At 38.3% G+C, this 7,002-nt stretch overlaps 1 long non-coding RNA gene across 1 annotated transcript; it reads right to left on the reverse strand.

Moving 5' to 3' along the window:
- Positions 1-3,782: 3,782 nt before the first annotated feature.
- On the reverse strand, positions 3,783-6,683 carry LOC123069904 (uncharacterized). Its single transcript, XR_006433183.1, has 4 exons — positions 6,464-6,683; positions 6,176-6,365; positions 5,940-6,077; positions 3,783-5,729 (listed from the first exon to the last, which is right to left on the reverse strand). It is a non-coding gene; the product is annotated as an uncharacterized lncRNA (long non-coding RNA).
- Positions 6,684-7,002: the final 319 nt, after the last annotated feature.

The raw sequence follows: 7,002 nt of genomic DNA on the forward strand, positions 1-7,002 counted from the left end.
CGGGTGCGCCCCCTGTCTCGTGGGCCCCTCGTGGTTCCCCCGACCGACTTCTTTCGCCTATATATTCCCATATACCCTAAAACCATCGAATACGAAGATAGATCGGGAGTTCCACCACTGCAAGCCTCTGTAGCCAACGAAAACCTCTCGGGAGCCTGTTCCGGCACCCTGCCGGAGGGGGAATCCCTCACCGGTGGCCATCTTCATCATCCCGCCGCTCTCCATGACGAGGAGGGAGTAGTTCACCCTCGGGGCTGAGGGTATGTACCAGTAGCTATGTGTTTGATCTCTCTCTCTCTCTCTCGTGTTCTCCCTCTAGCGCGATCTTGATGTATCGCGAGCTTTGCTACTATAGTTGGATCTTATGATGTTTCTCCCCCCTCTACTCTCTTGTGATGAATTGAGTTTTCCTCTTGAAGTTCTCTTATCGGATTGAGTCTTTAATGATTTGAGAACACTTGATTTATGTCTTGTCGTGCTTATCTGTGGTGACAATGGGATATCACATGCCACTTGATGTATGTTTTGGTGATCAACTTGCGGGTTCCGCCCATGAACCTATGCATAGGGGTTGGCACACGTTTTCGTCTTGACTCTCCGGTAGAAACTTTGGGGCACTCTTTGAAGTACTTTGTGTTGGTTGAATAGATGAATCTGAGATTGTGTGATGCATATCGTATAATCATGCCCACGGATACTTGAGGTCACAATGGAGTATCTAGGTGACATTAGGGTTTTGGTTGATTTGTGTCTTAAGGTGTTATTCTAGTATGAACTCTATGATAGATTGAACGGAAAGAATAGCTTCATGTTATTTTACTACGGACTCTTGAATAGGTAGAACAGAAAGGATAACTTTAAGGAAGTTTCGTACCCTACCATAATCTCTTTGTTTGTTCTCCGCTATTAGTGGCTTTGGAGTGACTCTTTGTTGCATGTTGAGGGATTGTTATATGATCTATCTATGTTATTATTGTTGAGAGAACTTGCACTAGTGAAAGTATGAACCCTATGCCTTGTTTCCTACCATTGCAATACAGTTTATGCTCACTTTTATCATTAGTTACCTTGACGTTTTTATACTTTCAGATTACAAAAACCTATATCTACCATCCATATTGCACTTGTATCACCATCTCTTCGCCGAACTAGTGCACCTATATAATTTACCATTATATTGGGTGTCTTGGGGACACAAGAGACTCTTTGTTATTTGGTTGCAGGGTTGCTTGAGAGAGACCATCTTCATCCTATGCCTCCCAGGGATTGATAAACCTTAGGTCATCCACTTGAGGGAATTTGCTACTGTCCTTCAAACCTCTGCACTTGGAGGCCCAACAATGTCTAGAAGAAGAAGGTTGTGTAGTAGACATCAAGCTCTTTTCTGGCACCATTGCCGGGGAGGCGAGTGCTTGAAGGTATATCTTTAGATCTTGCAATTGAATCTTTTTGTTTCTTGTTTTATCACTAGTTTAGTCTATAAAAGAAAACTACAAAAAATGGAATTGAGTTTGTCTCATACGCTTCATCTTTTTAATGTCTTTCGTGAAAATGGTGGTAAGGAAAACTGTGCTCAATTGCTAGAAGAAGAATGCATTAAAATGTTTGATACTAAATCTTTGAATGATGAGCATGATTGCAATGTTGTTAGTATTAATTCCTTGAATATCCATTATGCTAATGATATGCAAAGGCACAAGCTTGGGGATGTTATGTTTGATGTAGATGATATGTTTAGTCCCCCAAGTTTTGATGAGAATATTTATCATGATGAAAGCATGCCTCCTATTTATGATGATTATATTGATGAAAGTGGATTTGGAGAGGTTAGGACTTTATTTAGTGAAGAATCCACTATCTCGGAAGAGGTTCCAATTGATTATGAGAACAAAGTTGCTATCTATGATGATTATTGTGATGACTTGTATGCTATTAAGAATAATGATAACCTTGAAACTTGTCATCATGGTTTTAGTTTTCAATTGGATTATGCTTCACATGATAATTATTTTGTTGAGTTTGCTCCCACTATTATTCATGAGAAGAGATTTGCTTATGTGGAGAGTAGTAAATTTTCTATGCTTGTAGATCATGAAAAGAATGCTTTAGGTGCTGGTTATATTGTTGAATTCATTCATTATGCTGCTTAAAATTATTATGGGGGCGGAACATATGCTTGTAGGAATTGCAATAATGTCAAGTTTCCTCTCTATGTGCTTTTAAGTCTTGAAGTTATGCTTGTTTTACCTTCCTATGCTAGTTGATCATTGTTTTCATAAGTTGTTTGCTCACAAAATCCCTATGCATAGGAAGTGGGTTAGACTTAAATGTGCTAGTCATATGCTTCTTGATGCTCCCGTTATGTTTCAATCCTTATCTTTTATGTGAGCATCATTGTCATCATCATGCCTAGCTAGAAAGGCATTAAAGAAAAGCGCTGTTGGGAGACAACCCAATATTTATCCTTACTGTTTTTGTGTGTTCACATGATTATGCTACTGTAGTAATCATGTTTTATAGCTTTTGTTTCAATAAAGTGCCAAGTGAGACCTTTAGGATAGCTTAAGGTGATAGTTGTGTTGATCCTGCTGAGAATCATAAAATTTTGCACCCAGTAAATTAGTTGTTTTAATTCACAGAAACGTGATTCTGATATGATTCTTTTTTATCTAGATTGGTAAACAAATTTCTTAGGAGTTCCTAATTTGGTAGGATTTTAGGAGTTCCAGAAGAATATGGTTGATACAGATTACTATAGACTGTTCTGTTTTTGATAGATTCTGTTTTCTACGTGTTGTTTGCTTATTTTGATGAATCTATGAGTAGTATCGGAGGGTATGAACCATAGATAAGTTTGAATACAGTAGCTATTACACCAATATGAATTTAGAATGAGTTCATTACATTACCTAAGTGGTGGTTTTATTTTCTTATACTAACGGAGCTTACGAGTTTTCTGTTGTGAGATTTTTAAGTTTTGGGTAAAGATTCGATGGACTATGGAATAAAGAGTGGCAAGAGCCTAAGCTTGGGGATGCCCAAGGCACCCCAAGGTAATATTCAAGGACGACCAAGATCCTAAGCTTGGGTATGCCCAAGGCACCCCAAGGTAATATTCAAGGACGACCAAGATCCTAAGCTTGGGGATGCCCCGGAAGGCATCCCCTCTTTCGTCTTCGTTCATCGGTAACTTTACTTGGAGCTATATTTTTATTCACCACATGATATGTGTTTTGCTTGGAGCGTCATTTTCTTTTGTTAGTATTTGCGTGCTGTTATTTAGAATAATGTTTTGCATCTTTATTTTTAATAATAATGCCAAGGATAGCCTTTGCCATGCTTATTTTGCTACTATACATGTTGCTATTTGAAAACAAAAAGTTTACCGCTGTTGCAAAAATTCCCTAGAAAAGTCAGAGAATGGTATAGTGTTGAAACTTTTTGCATAACTAGATGAAACCCCGCGCGTTGCTGCGGAAACTTGTAGTAGTAATTTTTTTTCAACAATATGAGACAAAAGTTGTATTTGGGTAGACATGAAAAGGCTCAATGTATGAAAAAAGGATAGTACGTCATGCCTTGGTAACACACTTAACAATATGCGACATAGTAAATGGAAAAAATGTTATGAAGGAGATCATCCAAAAAAAATTACTTTGCTTGACACGATGTACAATGAAGGAGATCATCATTTTTTTTTACTTTGCTTGCCATGATGTACAATGCACGACGTACATAAGAATGAGTATTGCACGTATTAGAGTAAAACTTGCATTACAATATAACACCAAAATCATTGAATTGGTCGACCAAACACTCCATATTGCTAGAACCATGTGTTAATGGCTAACTTGGAGTTTACATCCATGGGAAGAGATTATTCATAGAGTACCACTAAAAGTAAAGGCACATAAGCTACAAATTTTAATCTTTAAAGCTAAAATGGCTTATGAAGGATTAACTGAGAAGTAATCAAAGCAGAGATACCACACTGAAGGTCCCCAATCAAAAAATTACAATACTTGTGTTCACTCCCCAAAGCTCAACCTTGGACAAAAACAAAATAGCAGTATTAAATATGTGGGGCTGGATGGATATGAACAGTCGTCAGGCAATGAAAATCATTTACAGAATGGGTAATCATCATAGCATAGTTAACAGTGTGAAAATGGTTTGGAATGCCATATGTCTAAACCAAAACTCATCAAGTCAATTCATCAGTGCTCTTGTTCAATATATATACAACATACTAAATCCCTAGGAAGTATGGGAGATAAGGAAAAAAGGAGGCAATCATAGAGTGTATGTACTATATAACATATTTGCAGAAAAACATCCAGGCGAGGTGGCCAGATATATCTCCTTAACCTATATAGGTGAAAAAAGTGTGTTGGTTGTCAAGTAAAGGTTTATTTTATAATAAATCAACCTAATAAATGTAGATCGACATGTACATAGCTAGCCTTTTTGTGTGGAAAATAGACGTAGTTAGCCTGATCTAGTGTTGGAAGGGATTACATACGACCTACATTAAACACCGGTGAACAACACGTGATGGTTTGTGATTGATGAAAAGATATTTATAAGGAATTATATAATGGAGGAACAATTGCAAGTAGCATAAAAAACGTAAGAAACTGGAGGTCACAAAGATGATATATTGCAAAAGTTAAATTAAGGTGCGAAGTTTTTTCTTATTGACATGAACCAAATTTGTGCCACCAAAAAGGATACCTTAGCCTCTTCTTCCTTTTATGATGAGAAAGCAGACACCAGATGTAGTACGTTTACAAACATCTCTGCATGAGTTATATAGTTCTTGGCATGGCAAAATAATATGTGAAAAAATAAGCCAAAATGTGTTATGGATATAACTACCAAATAAACACCGTCATTGACAATGCAATTTACTAAGCAAATCTTAAGGTTCTCATGATTTGAGATGGTGTTAAATATAAAAATACATCCTCGATTTTCAACTTTAACTACAGTTAGCATTGGAAGATATATTTCCAGCATAAACTTAAGATGTGTAGGTCAAAATATTTGTAACCCTTTGGAGGAAAAGATATACCTGATATAGTGATGGAATGATAAAAGAGGCATGCCTATTGTGATATGTATAATCCTGATGGTCACTACTTGAGAGAGTGATGGATCAAAAAGCTTTGTCACTATTGCATCATAACTGGGTAGTAAAACATGTATGTACATCATGCATGAATTATCAATTACGTTTGTCATTCAAAATAAAAGGCAATGATATAACTCATCAAACCATCTAGTACTGACCAAATAAACAATCGTGAGAGCACTTTGCCTGCATTTTTTTTACTTTTGCTAATTCAGTGCAAATCTGCAATCTGGTAAAGATAATGAAGAATGTACAAAAGCAACAAAACCAATGGTTGTAAAGCTTTGCCTGTAAACTAAATATGGAAGTATAGAGGGCATTATGTATCCAGGAACAGTGATGTGTCGGTAAAGCTTTGCCTGTAAACTAAATGTGGACAAAAGTTCAGGAGTCATATATAGAGAGATCAATGTTGCCCATGCTCATAAATCATGCAGAATAAGCTTCAGTTGATAGCAGTTACCGGCAAAGTAAGACTACTTTTATTTAGCTTCAGCTGGTAAGAAGAAAATTATGGCGCCAATATGTTTGTAGCATTAATCATTCCACCTATTTCATTTTCTAACTCCCAGAACACCATCCAATTACCTGTAAACTGTTTGTAACAAAAGAGTATGCAATAAGCTATAAATTCAAGGGAAAAGAAAAGAATAGATACAAATTAGTAGGAGCCCCTTCAAATTTGAAGAACAAATATTATTCAGTTCCTTTTCGGAAAAAAATATAATTCAGTTATTAAGGAGTGTTTTTTTTTACGGAAGAGCAGGCACATTCAGAACCTATTCCAAAAGGAACTTATATCTACCTCAGGAAGGGGATGTTGACAGAATATCATCAGTTAACCACTTAATCTAGATCATTTGCCCTGCCTCCCTCAGAAACACATGTCTAGGAATTCCAGTACCAGTTTGCTTCCTCCTATTAAATCCAACCACCTTCGATTCTTGTACATGAAAAAAATGAACGGCAGGAAGCAAGAGTCCATCAATTGGGGATTAAAAAGCTGTAGGAGTGAGAAGCTTATAAGGGAGGAAGGTGTACCTGTAGAGGCATTCAGATTCTCCGAGCATGCGTCCGCGGCAACACGATGGTGGCGGCGAGGGCTCTAATCTGCCCCGTCTGACACGCGTTGCACCGGAAGGAGATGAGCGACGACGGTGGTGGGGAGATTCAACTCGCGTTGACTTATCGGTAGAGAAAATAATGAATCTGGAGAAGAAGCACGTCCCAGCTGTGGTGGTGACGAAGGGAATGGAGAAAATGGTGAGGAAGAAGAAAATCCATCAGGTTGTTTTGGAAAATAGCATGGGGAAGAAGACAGACGGGCACCTTGCAGATCACAAGCAGAGGCGCCGGCACAAATTTCTGCAGAACATTATTTAAAGGGAGGACAGTTGCTGGAGGTCTCCACCAGTTTCTTCTACACCTCCATTGTGATGAAGGATACGATCGCTCGCCTGCCCCAATCCGTTTCATGCGCGCATTTGTGGTGGGGAGATTGAGAGTCGGGAGGAGAAGCGGTGAAGATGAGCACTGGGCGATTGACCCCGACGTGTGCCATTAGCAGATGGGCCAATGGGCTAGCAGGCCATCCTCGTACATGCCGCACATCACAGTACGCCAGAAATGGAACACATGACGTGGCAGAGTTGATGATGTGGTGGAACTGCTGAGGTGGATAGGCTGCATGTTAAGAGAAATAAGTTAGTGGGGATGAACTATTTAGGTATTATAGATGAGCTCTGATAAATCTTCTACAGCGTAGTATTTTTCTCATAATTTTTGGAGTTAGGGAAGTATGATGAATCTTGCATTCTTTACAGACTATACTGTTTTGGCAGATTGCTGTTATGCTTGCATTGTTTGCA

The sequence above is a fragment of the Triticum aestivum genome, chromosome 3B (assembly GCF_018294505.1).
Source record: "Triticum aestivum cultivar Chinese Spring chromosome 3B, IWGSC CS RefSeq v2.1, whole genome shotgun sequence".
NCBI lineage: Eukaryota > Viridiplantae > Streptophyta > Magnoliopsida > Poales > Poaceae > Triticum > Triticum aestivum.